Raw genomic sequence first — 15366 nt, 5'->3', positions numbered from 1 at the left:
CTTCACAGAAGGTAGCAGGGCAAAAATATAGAAGAAATGAGCCAGAAAACAGTTAACTGATAAATTAGTTATAATTTTTTTTTAACATTTATTTATTTTTGAGACAGAGAGAGACAGAGCATGAGCAGGGGAGGGTCAGAGAGAGAGGGAGACACAGAATCCAAAACAGGCTCCAGGCTCTGAGTTGTCAGTCCAGAGCCTGATGCGGGATTCGAACTCATGGACCGCGAGATCATGACCTGAGCCGAAGTCGGATGCCCAACAGACTGAGCCACCCAGGGGCCCCGAAATACCTATAATTTTTGTCAAATTTTTTGTTCATGTTAGTGAAGGGAATCATCTTTTAGTTAAGCACATGCTCTTTAGTTGACAGTTTTAATTAAGTGAGAAATCAGGAATTTAGTGAGATGTAAAACCCTCTGAAAAATTCACAATTACTCAACTAGAAGACCAAAAAAATTAGTATTTTTAAATCACGTTGGTGCCACTCTATCACTGAACTGACATTTTTCTGAGAGACAGATGCTGGAGATTTTAATAGTGAAAGCTGGCTAATTATGACAAGATATCATTCCTGGCATTCTTGCATCTTGTTCTAAACACACAGGGAATGAATCTCACAACACTGATGTGTGGGAAAAAAAATAATTCTGAATTCTTAAAAGGACGTGAGGTCTGACTTAGTGGAAAGTCCAAAGTTTAGATTTTCTAAGAAGATACTGGATCATGAGTAGGGGTGCCTGGTGGGCTTAGTTGGTAGAGCCCGCAATCCTGAATCTTGGGGGTTGTTCACATTGGGTATAGAGCTTACTTGAAAAGATTAGATTAAATTAAAAAAAGATATTGGATCATCAGTATACACACACAGTGAGTATGTGTATGCATGTTGTGTTGCACAATTAAACCAGTGCCTCCTGGGGTGCCTGGGTGGCTCAGTCGGTTGGGCATCCAACTTCGGGTCAGGTCATGATCTTGCGGTCCCTGGGTTTGAGCCCCACGTTGGGCTCTGTGCTGGCAGCTCGGAGCCTGGAGCCTGCCTTGGATTCTGTCTGTCTGTCTGTCTGTCTGTCTCTCTCTCTGTCCCTCTCCCGCTCGCACTCTGTCTCTCTCTCAGAAATAAAATAAAATATTAAAAAAAAATTAAGCCAGTGCCTCTTAGTCTTTCTTCCATCTTGGAAAATAGAGAAGATTAGTATAGGATCACAAACGTTACAAAAATCGGGGTGCTCTGAGAACACGAATGGGGACCTGATTTCACGTGCAAAACTGAAAAGGCTTCCCATGGAGGTGGGATTTGAAGGAGAAGCTAAGTAGGTAAGCAAAGGGCCAGGGGTGGGGTGGGAGGTGGGAGGTGGGATTATGGGTTTTAGATTTTCAGAGCAGAGGACTTATTTGAAGATCCAAAGGCACGAAGGGGCACGGCCTTCTCTAAGTGAAAACAGGCAGTGTGGCAAGGGTCTCCAGCATGGGCTGGAGGAGGAGACAGAATAAGAACATGCAGAGTCCCGCATGAGCATGGTGTTTATTATTTAAAATGTGTGTAGTCTTGTGGTGATGAGCACGGGGTGTTGTAGGGAAATGTTGAATCGGTGCATTGTACAGCAGAAACTAATATTACTCCCCATGTTAGCTAACTGGAACTTAAATAAAAACTGGAAAAACATAAAATGTGTGTAGTATATTTACTTATATGAATTGCATGTTCCCTTTGTACTCTTAGGTCCCTTATCAAGTAACTTATCACACCCTCTGTTCACAGACCTACACTTTAACTCAATTCTTTTAGCTGATATGCAGGATTAACTCAAGGTACCAATTAACAGAATAAAGCTTCATTGTAGTTATGGTAAGAAGGAAGCCGTTGTTAAAAAATTAAAAAGGGATGCAGATTTTTTAAAAGGTAATTCTGATCTAAGTTCTATTAATGTGATTATATACAGTTTATAGAAGAGGTTTATATACTAGTGAGAAGGCAATTAATTTATTTCTTTAATAGAGTTTATCCTTCACCCACCTAGATAATTTGACTTTCTATTCGTGTCCATTTTGAGTTAGATAAAAGTATTCATGTTAGTTCTTTCATTTCATTCAAAGTATTGCCAAAATGATTTCACCAATTGTACATATTGAAATATTTCATTGTTTATTACTTCATTTCATTAAAAATGAAAAATATTCTAATAATTTACCCATACCTATATATGTGAAATCAATTGTTTGCAATTCCTAACATTTTTAACAGCTACAAACACAAAAGACAGATGTAGCATTTTAATCAGAACACCTGCTTCGAAAATGACTTGCGTGGCTGGGGGGTGTGGGGAAGAGGAAATGAGGAGGGGCTGCTGACGGCTAGGAGATTTGTCTTGGGTGATGAAATATTCTGGGATTAGACAGTGGTGATGGGTTGCACAACTTTGTGAAATGATACTAAAAATAATGAATTGTAAAGAGGTGATTTTTATGGCAATGTGACTTGTATCACAATAAAATTGTTGGAAAAAAAGTTTTTTTCAATCGCTTGAATTACTAAATCCTTAGAAGAGGCTTATGCGTTTGGATATTGTCTTAAATACTTCTTTGTCCTGTTGATAACCCAAACCCCTATATTACTGAGCAAAGACTTACATATTGACACGAGAGCAAAAGTTGAGCCATTATTAATATTAGCACATCTCCAGAGAAATGACGGCTCCAGACAACAAAAGACAAGAAATGCTAAAAGAATAATCTCAAAACCCGCACTAATCACATTTAGACAGTGACATAAAAACAAAAACAAAAACCAGAAAATTTTGTTCTTTTACAAAGTCATCTTCCCATTATTTTTTCAAGTCTCAATATTAAATTACATCTAAATCTAAGTGCAAAGATGATCCATATAACTGGACAACTATCACATAACTCTAATCCATTAAAGGTTCTCTTCTGACTTCTCTAGGAAAGCAGATTTCATCCCTTACAACTGCATTAATCACTAACCCAGGCAAGCTGTTTAACTAATCAGAATCTGGGTCTGACAACTGCTCCAATTTACAGATTCCATTTTTGTGCCACCACGGGCACACCAAGCCCCTCAATCACTGTCAACTACAGAACGGGAGGAAGTAGACAACTTTCATTTTTAATGATTTCTTAATTAAAGGCAAAGTTACATTTACCTGGCAGTTTTATCCATGCAAAATCACTCATATAGTTTCAAACCAATTAATCATAGGATAAATGCACTCGCATAAAGTGGTAATCCAAATCCAAATCCAAATCCAAGTGGAATAGAGAGAACATGTATCATTTATTTAAGACACCGAAATATACTTGGCAAAATAACTGTGGGTTAGCTTTAGGGTCTTTATCACTGGAAGCATTTATAATGGCAAATGTAGAATTATTTTCCAGGAAGGCTAGTGCCTTATTTGTGAAGAGATGAGGCAGATACTATATTTCCTTGGTTTAATGAAGTCCTGTCTGAAGGCCGTGATTAGGCTCAATGCCCTCTGGAAATGACTCCTGGCCCTAAGATTTTAATATTATGTGAAAAGTCAGACCCACGTATCAGTTATATGAGCTGTTGTTGTTGTTTTTCAATCACCTCACCTCCATGTCCAAAAAAGACAGACTAGAAACTCTGAGACGAGCTTTGGTAAAGTGCAGTAAGCCACAGACGATGCAAACCAGTCTTCTCGCAAAGGCCATCCTGAGCTCAGCTGAGGCGGGGGCCTTTGCTTCCTTACCCAGGTTTCCAGCTGACCTTTCCGAGGCCTTTATTTTGTCATTATCACTTGTTATGTGCTCAGGGGTCTTTTATGGGCTCTTATTTCTGAAGACTTTCTACCATCTGGGTTTTCTCTCCAGTGCAATCAGAGACAGATATGGCTGCCACTTTAACACCTTTGGGATGTGCTTATGGCTTATAATGCCCTTGCTGGCATGTGGGCACATTGCCATGCAGCTCCCCGACAGCTAGAAAATCCTGTCTGCCCTCATAACTCTCCTGTAATGAACTTTTCCTACCGTTGAATCACCGATATGTATTTCTTGATGTTGCACTCCTTCTATGCATCTTCCATTTTCCAGCTGTTCCCTGAATGCTTTATAAAAAAAGCAATTTTACTCTATGTGCTTTACTTACGTTTACTCATTGAAAATGGCTGTTACCTCTTCAGCACATTGATGTCTAATGGATTGTTCCATATTATACTGAGGAATCATTGATAGCACTGAAATTTGTTTTTCTGATTCTTCATAAGCATAGGCGATAATTCAGATGCTATAAAAAGTTAAGAGAGCCATACTTCTCTGGTTTATGAAAATCATATAAGCCTTTGAAATTTATTTTTGTAATGCAGTTTTACTCTGATTGCCATGTCTTTTGATTGGTCTCCTAGTGCTATATACTAACTGGTTCCAGCTCGTACAGACATAGGTTGGAGATAGGTATCTTTTTTTTTTTTTTTTTTTTTTATTTTTTTTTTTTATTTTTTTTTTAAATTTTTTTTTTTTCAACGTTTATTTATTTTTGGGACAGAGAGAGACAGAGCATGAACGGGGGAGGGGCAGAGAGAGAGGGAGACACAGAATCAGAAACAGGCTCCAGGCTCTGAGCCATCAGCCCAGAGCCCGACGCGGGGCTCGAACTCACGGACCGCGAGATTGTGACCTGGCTGAAGTCGGACGCTTAACCGACTGCGCCACCCAGGCGCCCCTGGAGATAGGTATCTTTTCAGCTCCAAATTTAATCCTCCCACCCCTCTTTCTTGGGGAGTCATGTAACTGAGTTGAAATTCTACTGCAGTGTGCATTTATCCCAGAGAACCACATCAGCCCCAGGAAAGAGTTTTGACACTTGAAGGTAGTTCAATATCATCATACCAGCCAATAAGAAAAATAAATTTTTCAGGTTCTTACATAGAGGTAAGTACTAGGCACAAAGCAATCTCCTGATTTGCTCAAGCCAAAAATAAACAGTGAACTTTGGATATGATGAAGGAAACATTTAATTAAATTGAGAGTTCTCTGAATTATCCATGATGAAAATTACAGGCAGGGCAAAGCTCAGAGGGTTGACCAGTCCAGGACCATCTCCTCTGGTGTCCCTAGTAATTCTTCAGCAGAACAGACTGCCTCAAGCTTAGCCTACTTCAATTTTTCTCAATCCACCTCTATGAAGAACTTGTTCTTTCCGCACTAATGGTCAATGGAGCAATGAAGTCGGTTCTACAGATGGAATTGCAGACAACATTCACCCTATCCGACAACTTATAGAACTTCCACTCTATTAACCTACATCAAGTATGCAACTCAGACACATGAAACAATCTTTAAAGATTAATTACATTGCACGTTAAGGTTCTTGGGAAAGATGCACGAGCCTTTACTACCTCCCATCTTCAATGAATTTGTGTAAAAAAATTTTAAAACCAAATATGGGTAAAAGCAGGAAGCATTTTGAGGCTGCTTAATAGAATCGATACTTCTGACATGCTGATAATTTTCAAGGATCTCGTGGTCTTCAACATGTGGAGCAGCCAGAGGTTACTGTCGATGGAGGAACTACAGTGTCAATGAAAGGCAACTTGAGAAATTGAGGAGGGCTTTCAACTCGAGAGCACTGTGCTCTTGTTTTCCACTAAGGAAAAAGAAATGTAGATTTCTCCCTCTCTAAGGTAATTAAGGAACTTTGAAAGTGAAGAGGATCATGACATTATCTAATATGATCCAACTCTTGGGAAAGCTTTTCTAAGACATGAATAGTCTTTTCATTTTCCCCGTCTCCCCGAGATTGCTGATATTGAAGGCAAGAGTTTCCTTCCTTCACATCACAGTTCAGTGACATAAAGTTCTGTCTTCAAAACAAAACAAACGGAAAAACATCTTCATTTCCACCTGAGGCCGGGGTGCAGAGGGGAAACACAGAAATGGAAAGCTGGCAAACAGTCTTGGAAAGGAGGCTAAGGCATTCTTTTGGGTCAAAATCATCTAATTTTGCGGTCACTTTCGACTAGTCGGACTGATTTTTAGCATCCAGACGCTGGCTTAAAATACTGTGGACATTCCTTTGCTTCGCTCTTGGGACTGTTGCGAGTTGTTTGATCATATCCTTATTTGGATATTATTCTTTGATAACGATGGCTACACAATATGTTGCTTCCTCCAGTTATTTAGATGCTCCCATATGCAAGCATCTGATTTTTAATAGATGGCACTTAATCATATTAGCAAAAAGGAGTGGTGCTTTTGATCACGTTACTGAATCTAGAGACCCACGTGGGCCATGCCCACAGGGCTATCACCTAACATCACAGTTGAACATCTCATCGCCCAGCTTCAAATTTTCACAATCCTGTTTTTCAGTCCCACAGGGAACATTTTGCCTATAATCAACTCTTTCCCGACTGCTCTGTGATGTTTCTATTTCCCTGGTACAGAAGGTGCCATTACTTTGCTTTTTATTCATTTCTGTGCTTTCCCGTAAAACTGCGATGATGATACACGGATGTTCTCCAGGTTTGTTTAGCAATCCTTGAGTTCACAACCTTGCTGGTAAATTTTAGAATCTTGAGATCGACAGGCTGAAACATCACCTGCCCTCCCCTGTTGTACCACCAGTAGCTGTGAAGCACCTGACTGTCAGGCAGCCCTCCAGGCCCCATTCAGAGATGGCTTAAAGCACAGAGGGCTGGGCCTGCAGCATACTTAGAGACCTGGGTTGACTGTGCTGTGGGATCTCAGGCAAATCACGTATTCCGTCTAGGCTCTCAGGTCCCCGTCTGTCACGTAAATACTAGATACACCCCAAAGCTCTTTTCAATTCGCCACACGGGCACTGAGTGGTTGCAGTCTGAGGAAATATTATTAGCGTCATGGGCTGTGGGCTACATGCGAGTACATTCTCTCTCTCTCCCACATGTGCACACACCCACACATTCCGCTTGATTCGCAGGATGATTTCTCGGAGACATGACCTAATTTCATTTAGGCTCAGCATCTTGTCAGTGTGGGTCTTCATAGTTGCTTTATACAATTAAAATCTGGAATCTGAGACCGGAGCTCAGACTTTATTATTATTAGTCATGCTCAAAAGAAAAATAAGGAACTGATCTAGTGCAACGATGGGTCAGCAGGAAAGAAACACAATAAAAAGAGTACTTTTAAAAATGAAGCACCTCATGAGACTAAATATTAGGAATACTACAATCTCGGAAATGTCAGAACAGTTACATATCGAAGAGTCTTGAAAAGAAAACACACTTCAATTGGAACACTCATCTGTGGGAAAGGAAAAAAAAAAAAACAAAAACCAGAAAAAAACCCCAACCCAACAGACCTGAGAATATTGGCAAAGTCTTAGGATGAACATCTGCAATCTAGAATCTCAAATTATGATAATAATTGATACGAGCAAGTGTTGGATATAATATGGGATATATAGCTTGAAAATGTGAGTTTTGACTGCATAGATTCTGGGGGCAAAAGGCAGAATGGAAGATTAAGTTACAAACCTCAGAACCTTAGTGAAAGGCTCTACCTGGTAGAATGTGCTGCATAACACATTGATGCGTAAGAGCTAAGAGAACACAGATGAAGCCAAAAGCTGGCTCCTCAGGCCAGACGGGAAGAAACAAAAGACAAGGGGAAAAGAGACAAGCATGAGGTACGCATCAATACGTACAATTTTTGAAAAATGAATCAAAGAGGAGAGTGGTCTGCTTTAATTCTTCAAAATTAGAGAGTCGATGCAGCTAAGCTTTCTTCTACATACTTTTAACAAATATAAGGGATGCATAATGGAAACCAAAGCCTATCTTGTCCAGGAGAGCATCTCTCCTCATTTCACGATGGCTCTCTAGATTTTGATGTTATAGCATTGAATAGAACAGAACGAACGAAGTACTTTGTACATTACACCGCATTTTCTCCAAGGGGAATCCGAATTTTGCAGTCATTTTACACCTAGCACCTTGCATCTAACGATTTCTGAACTAGACGCTGCTGGCTAGAATGGAAAAGCATGCCATGCATGCTATTTTTTTCTTCTTCTATTTGCAATGCCAGGGCCGACTATGCCACTTTAGGAATGGGAATTCTTTGAAAACTAAAGTATTCACTTTAAATTTTTTTTTTCAACGTTTATTTATTTTTGGGACAGAGAGAGACAGAGCATGAACGGGCGAGGGGCAGAGAGAGAGGGAGACACAGAATCGGAAACAGGCTCCAGGCTCTGAGCCATCAGCCCAGAGCCCGACGCGGGGCTCGAACTCACGGACTGCAAGATCGTGACCTGGCTGAAGTCGGACGCTTAACCGACTGCGCCACCCAGGCGCCCCTAAAGTATTCACTTTAAAATGTCTGCCCCATGGAGAAGACAAGTTAGGCCGTCCTTGGAGCCATTAGCTCGAGCAACAACCTTTTTGCATAATGTAGATTTGTTATCTCTTCTAGGATTATATGTTCCTGCAAACAGCAGAGGCACCCCAATATCTTCCTTAAGAAAAAAACATGACATCTTGGGCATTCAAAACAAATCAAGACAGCTACCCCTAGAAGCATGTGGTGATAGGGCTCTCTTCCACAAAGAGGTAATTTACTCGTATTTTAAAACCCTGACGTGTGGTGATCTCTTCCTTCCAGGTATGCAACTGGACTCAGACATGTTGGTGAAATGGCCCACGAGAGAGAAATTTCATACATGGTGATTTGGGGGCTGTGGGAGTAGGGAAGATGCACTTATCTTAACTCCTGGGATCAGTCTCTTGTCCCATTCACCAGGCAGAGTTCCTTAAAATGGGCCACACTGGGGCACCTGGGTGGCTCAGTCGGTTAAGCGTCCAACATCGGCTCAGGTCATGATCTCACAGCTTGTGAGTTTGAGCCCCGCGTCAGGCTCTGTGCTGACAGCTCGGAGCCTGGAGCCTGCTTCGGATTCTGTGTCTCCCTCTCTCTGCCCCTCCCCCGCTCACACTCTGCCTCTCTTTCTCTCTCAAAAATAAATACACATTAAAAAAAATTAAAAAAAAAATAAAAAGGGGCCACACTGACTTCAACACGGGGCTATGACTCAGGTTTATTAGCAAATGGCATTCAGTCCCTTCCAGGTGGACCCTGTTTTCATTATTTTTCTGCAACTTGAAATAGAGCGATTGGGCCTAAAGTCATCAAAAGGCAAATGATGTTGTTCACGGCACGTGCAAATCTTAAGCACATATCCTCACATATGGATATTTTTGTGATCCGCTTTTGAATACGGGTAGGCCTGACTAATTTCTCCAGGAAGTTTCATTACACCATTTTTCCTCCTTAGAAGAGGACTTTCATTCTCTAGACCAGCCTTCTGGTGCCAAAGCCCAGCTGGAATCTAGGGATGCAGACACAGACTGAACTTGTCACAGTAGTGCCAGGCAAAGACCCTACACGACAGAAAATCGTGTGCTGCTGGACAAATTGACTTTGCTAAGAGGCTGAATGAAACTGACTCACTCATGATCCATTAGGCAACTGGCTGGCATCCAGCAAGCTAGAAAATAGCTACACAGAATAAATCTTAGTGTCTGTTGCCGGCAGCCAACTGTGCTAAATTCTCATAGTGTGTGTGTATGTAAGAGGTAGTGCTGCCCTCGTCCCGAGAACACTTAAAAAAAAAAATTACCTGATTAGATTTGGAATATACTTACAGTCATTGTGCATATTAGAGTGGGTTTTGGAAGCAAATTAAGTTATGGAAATAAAGAAGGAAGAAGAGACCTCAAAGGTTTATTTATTTGCCTGTCTTTGATTAGAACAGTGCTATGTATACAGTGGGTGTTCAATAAAGGCAGTCGCTGCTAGCTATGAAGATGGTGATGTGATAGAATCAGTATCATTTTTTTCTTCAGGGCGAAGAGGGTATATATATATATATATATTGCTTTTAATTATGAAGGCAGAAAGCAGCTCAACCATTAATGTAAAAAGCTCAAAGAAGGGTACCACTAAAGTATCTCTTTACACCAGAGTTGAATGCAACTCCCTAATTAGTAGGAAGAAAACACAAATTTATAAATGAGTCACACCAACAATTCCCACAACTTCTTTGCTCTTCTTCCTATATTTAACTTTTGCAGGATCTTGCTACTTAAAAAGCTACCCTTTTCCAAAGTTTTGATCAGTTGAAACAAAAGTACATAAACACCCTTTAAGAGCTGCTCCACATGTCATACTAATATCTTCATTCACTAGGATATAAAGAAAATGGTGGTTGCCCCTGGGATTCTCTTTTCTTCAGGTCATCTTCAGGTTCTGTTCTTAGACAGCGTGTCTAGTGCAAGTTGGAGCAATCCTGTCCTGGGCAAACAGGTATGTTTTGGGGGCTGTTATCAGTAGAGGAAATGGCATGGAGCACAAGGCTGCATGTTATGATGGAGTGAATGTGCATTTCACCTTTTAACTTACATGAAAATGAAGGTTACAGATGGCCTTTTCTTGCGGGATAGAGGGGTTTACGCTCAATGAATGGCTAACCCACAGAGAGACAGAGGTTGAGATACAGAACACCAAAATCCCTATATTTCTATGTAACTTTCGTAAGGATATCCCCCTCCAATAGTGGTTAGATACTCCTCCTATTCCTTCTAGGAATAGAAGATAAAATAAAATCACCTCAGATTACTCATTCTTTGGGGATGGCCACCTCAGCCTAAATATCAAGATCTCTGATAAAGGGTCAGTCTGTTCAAGGTTACTATTGACATTAAAAAAAAAAAAAAAGTCATTGTCTGTCCTCCTCTGCTTTCCTGACATGCCCACAGAGTTCATTTCCCAAGATCTACAGGTGCTGATTTTTTAATCCTATGGAGCCCTGGGTCTTTACACACTATTACTATTACACACAGAACTTTAGAGTCTAATGACAATCTAACAGGGCCTAAAATATTGGCTTAAGTGTCCCACAGTAATGCCACATATGTTCCTGGGAATGCAGCAAGGGCACTTGGCAAAAGTGACGTCTGGGTCTCTATTGTCTTCACTGCACCTATGGCCAGGTGATGCGGTCCCACGTTAAAAGCCCGTCTGGCTGGCGTGGAGCAGACGTTTTCACATGGTGCTGTGTGGGTGACAGGCTGCTGCAGAATGTGAGTGGAACGTGGGGCCAATGGAATTATGGGGTCGTATGGTCCCAAAGTTACTTCAACAAGAGGAAATCAGACTTTATTGTTTTAAAACAAAACAATAGGATTTCACTTGGAGAAAACAGGGACACAGATGCTTTAAGAATTTTGAAAAGCCCTTGGATCTAAGTCAGCAGTGAGTACCTAACTCTACTAGAGTCGGACTCCTTCCAGGATCTCAAAGTTGAGGGTGTATCAAAGTTTGGCTCAGGAAGGGCACTGATATCTCAGACCACTTTTCCTCAGACAGACCTTAAGTCCTAGGTAGACCCCAGAACCAAATCAGCTTCCTATTGGTTCTTCTCTCCGAGATGAGGCCACATAATGATATAATTCAAGTTATTAAGATGAGAACAGAAGCCAAAACATTTCCAGGGGCAAGAGATAGGACTAAGTCTAAATTGGTGTGTATGTGAAATTACACACTCCCTGAAGTTTGATACTCATGACCATGAGCTGTATTAAAAGTTATGAGAAGAGATGCGAATCAGTCAAGAAGATAATGAAATGAAAATATGATGTAACATTTACCACATCATTTCTTTGTTAATAGGTACATAAACCAAAAGGTGCCTTCACTACAAAAAGATATGACGTAGCTATTTAAAACAAAACAAAACACTCACTGCTCACTGCAAAACTATAAAAGGCAAACTTCACGAGGGGAAAAACAGAAATAGCCACAAGCACAGATTAGTCACCGCTACCATTTTCTAAGTGTCCTTCTAGAAGCAATCTTTGTTATTGTTTTTTTTGTTTGTTTGTTTTTGTGCTACTTGCAAATATTTGCAAAGAAAGGTAATTTTTATCATGTCACATTTATGGAGAAACAATACATAGAGAAACAATACATGAACTCCTCCCTTCTTTGCTGTTTTTGGTTTTCTTGACGTCCCTATAATCCTAGTTTTATCTACAAACTGCCAAGTGCCCAAGTCCACGCTAGAGAAGCAGATATTATGAGAACCTGTGAAGCACAAGATCTTATCCGAAAAATTGTTTCAAATTCTGTTTGATCACAAAAACTCCAAACTATACAAATAATAGGCTCACTTTTTCTTGGACAGCTCTACAGTTGGCTGGACGGTTGCTTTTTCAGTCCTATCAATCCCTTTGGGTATTCAAGATACTATCTTGCTTTTCTTGGCTGCAGCACTCGCTCTTGGAAAACATCTGGGCCACAAGGCACATGTTGTGTTTAAGATTATGGTGTGACGACCCCAGGAGGCTGACTAGAGCCTAGACAATACAAGAACAAATGTGATGCCGAGTAATTCAACATTTCAAATGCCTAATAGATGAACCAGCAACAAACTGTGGTCAGGAGTAGAATAAAAACAGGAACAAGAATGCACAGAGAACCCAACTGGCCCAACAGTGGAGAGAATATTTATTTATCTTTATTAATTAGCAATCTAAAGCAGCAACTGTTTTAATAACTTCATAGGTAAGTGAAATCATTGTTGAAAAGCTGTCACTCTTCATTACACGGGGTCTTCTGGGGCTTGGAAAAAGATTTTCTGGGAGCTTTACCAGGGAGTGAAATTCCTTGCCTATATAGATTTGAGATTCATTCCATAGTTCAAAAACAAACATTTTTTTGTGCATTCACTGCACACGGGGTCAGGATTGGGCAGGGGGAGGCACACAGGTGATGATTAAAAATAATAAGTGGTAATGATAACAGGATTTATGTCTTAAGAGAGTTTATTGTCTGATAAGAAAAGTAAGGCAAATTAAAAACTAAGATCTTTATAAAAGCAGCTTTTAGCAAATCCTTGTAGCTGGGAATAAAGGCAGTTTTATCCCATGCTTTGAAATATGGGTATAATGTTAATTATTGGAAACTGGTTGTAGGGCAAAGCCTTCTAGATGGGGTGAGTGCTGTAGGTGAGAAAAGCCACAACATACTTGGAAATTATAATGAATACTGAAGGGCCACATATCTTAGCCCATAGTTGTAAATTTTCTTTTTTTAAAAAATGTCTGTTTTTTTAATTTTTTATTTTTTGAGAGAGAGAGAGAGAGAGAGCGCACGTGCACAAGTTGGGGAGGGGTAGAGAGACAGAGAGAGGGAGACAGAGGATCTGAAGCAGGCTCTGTACTGACAGCTGAGAGGTCGATGCGGGGCCTGGACTGAACCGTGAGATCATGACCTGAGCCAAAGTCAGACACTTAACCAACTGAGCCATCCAGGCGCCCCATGAGATGTAAATTTTCAATGTATTTTAATGACAATCCTTTCTTTTCTTTTTCTTTCATTAAAAATATCAGTAGCCTGATGCCTTGTTTTTGTGTCTCATGGTTTTCTCTTCTACATACCATCAAAGCTAATTCCTATTTTCTTGGTAAGATCTAGCCAGGATGTTAGGGACGCCCACTCCTCTTCTCCTGCTGCAGCTATGACACTTCCCTATGGATCTTTGCCCACAGGCCCGAGCTATGCTACAGCGAGCGCATGCTCACACGTAGCTCAGAGAATAATAGAAGGAAGCGATGGAGATAAAGATTCTGTTTTGGGGGGCGGTGCTTGCTATGTGCCAGATACTGTCAAAGTGCTTTACATGTAATAACTCATCTAAACTTTACCACTCTATGATTTAAGTGCTATTTTTGTCCCCATCTTACGGATGAGGAAACTGAGGCCTCCGAACATTACAACTGTCTGGGGCCACATAGCCAACAAAGAAGTAGAGACACATACCAAACCGAGGCAGTTTGTGTTCAGCCTGTGCCCTTAAATACTTCACTACACTATGTCTGATCAAGACGAATCAGGGAGAATGGTAGCATAAATCATGTAAAAATACAATTTCTGAAAGCAATGCCAGCTCTCCTCCTCCCCAAAATACTTGGAATGAATTCTTTTCAAAATAAGGTCTTTCATTCACACGTTTTGATCGTGAAAGTCCAGCACAATTACTGCTATTGTACAAAAGGCTAATTTGTATTCCTGAGTACCCCGAGCTGCAGGCTGCCTATTGCAAGGATGATTTCAAATTTAGCAATTTGCTCCATCTTTCATCAGAAAAGTTTGTGGTTCGGACCTAGTGAGGTCCTCATGACTGTCATGTAAGAAGCAATAACCATTCCTAGATGAATTGCGATGGTCTCTCCAGGCACTCAGAAGATTACAATCGCTGCTAATGGTTCTGAGCCTCTTGGCTTCCACTAGTAATGGATCATCTGTCTAGTTTGACAACCTCCTTAATAGCTCTTCCTCCTCACAGTGTGTTGAGGCTCATGCTCAGCTTTGCTAGTCCCATATGTGGCTTCCGGTTTTTCCTTTGTTCTTTTTCCTTTCAGAATAACTTCAACTGACTTCAGACGATAGTGCTCTATTACACCTTTCAATGTGCATACCCACTTCTGCCTCCGTCCACCCCTGCATCTATTCATCCCTCCATCCATCATCTATCTGCCCACTTTCCTCTTAAAACAGCTTGTCTGAAATTCTCACAGATGATGCCAGAATAATCTTGTTTCACTCCTCATTGAGATGTTGTGAACAATGATGTATTGTAGATATTACCGATTCTTTGTAGTGTCTCTTGTCTCCTTTCTGAGGCTGATGATCCATATCATCTTTTCTATTTTATTAATAAAGACTGGTATGCTAAAGATGGTTGTGTGTTGTTGACGTATAGATCGGGATTTTTAAAAGAAATATCAATAGTCCCAAAGACGCCTGAGTCCAGTGTTCATTCAAGGGTAAAATCATGAAGAATTTAGCAGCTGGCACCACACGGGTCCTTTGCATCTAGATTCAGACACTGGGTTAATACAGCTCTGTTCCTAACTTCAGTGGTAACTGGCTATATACTCCCCGTCCCCTGTGGTATCACTATATCATTAATACCAAACACTCTGTCTCATGCACCACTCTGAACCTAGCCCGTAAATGGAGCACACTGTCCTCCACCTCCTATGAGTCATCATTGGCCGCTCCCAAGCACAGAGCTGGTCTGGCCTCACAGTCTCTGGGGCTCTCTCATTTAGACCTTCCTCAGTGCGTTACCAGAGAGCTGGCCACGCATCTCTCAGGGCAGCTGTGTTACTCACCTTAGAGAATCAGAGGATCTTAGTGGAAAGCAGGTATCCAGGTTTATATCGCCTTCCCTCAGCCCTTTCTGTCTTTTAACCGTTTCTAGGCGAGTGTGCCACAGGCAATCCTGTGTCTGAGTAAGGGTTTCTTACATCTTCTGAGTCACTCTAAACCTGCACA

General features: G+C 40.9%; 1 protein-coding gene across 13 annotated transcripts in view; it reads right to left on the bottom strand.

Moving 5' to 3' along the window:
• The window catches only part of NRG1 (neuregulin 1), a 1130312-nt gene that overhangs the window by 64064 nt on the left and 1050882 nt on the right, over positions 1-15366 (bottom strand). For 2 of the 13 annotated variants that reach the window (XM_086703393.1, XM_086703394.1), the window contains exon 1: positions 15204-15324. The exons of the other annotated variants lie outside the window; for them this stretch is intronic. The gene's annotated coding sequence lies outside the window, so the exon portion shown is untranslated. Of the gene's footprint in view, positions 1-15203; positions 15325-15366 lie in introns of those variants that run through there. 13 annotated transcript variants of the gene reach the window in all.

Source organism: Puma concolor, chromosome B1 (genome assembly GCF_028749965.1).
Source record: "Puma concolor isolate L17-30 chromosome B1, mPumCon1.1.hap2, whole genome shotgun sequence".
NCBI lineage: Eukaryota > Metazoa > Chordata > Mammalia > Carnivora > Felidae > Puma > Puma concolor.
The sequence above is the reverse complement of the archived record's forward strand: the minus strand, read 5'-3'. Positions and strand labels throughout refer to the sequence as shown.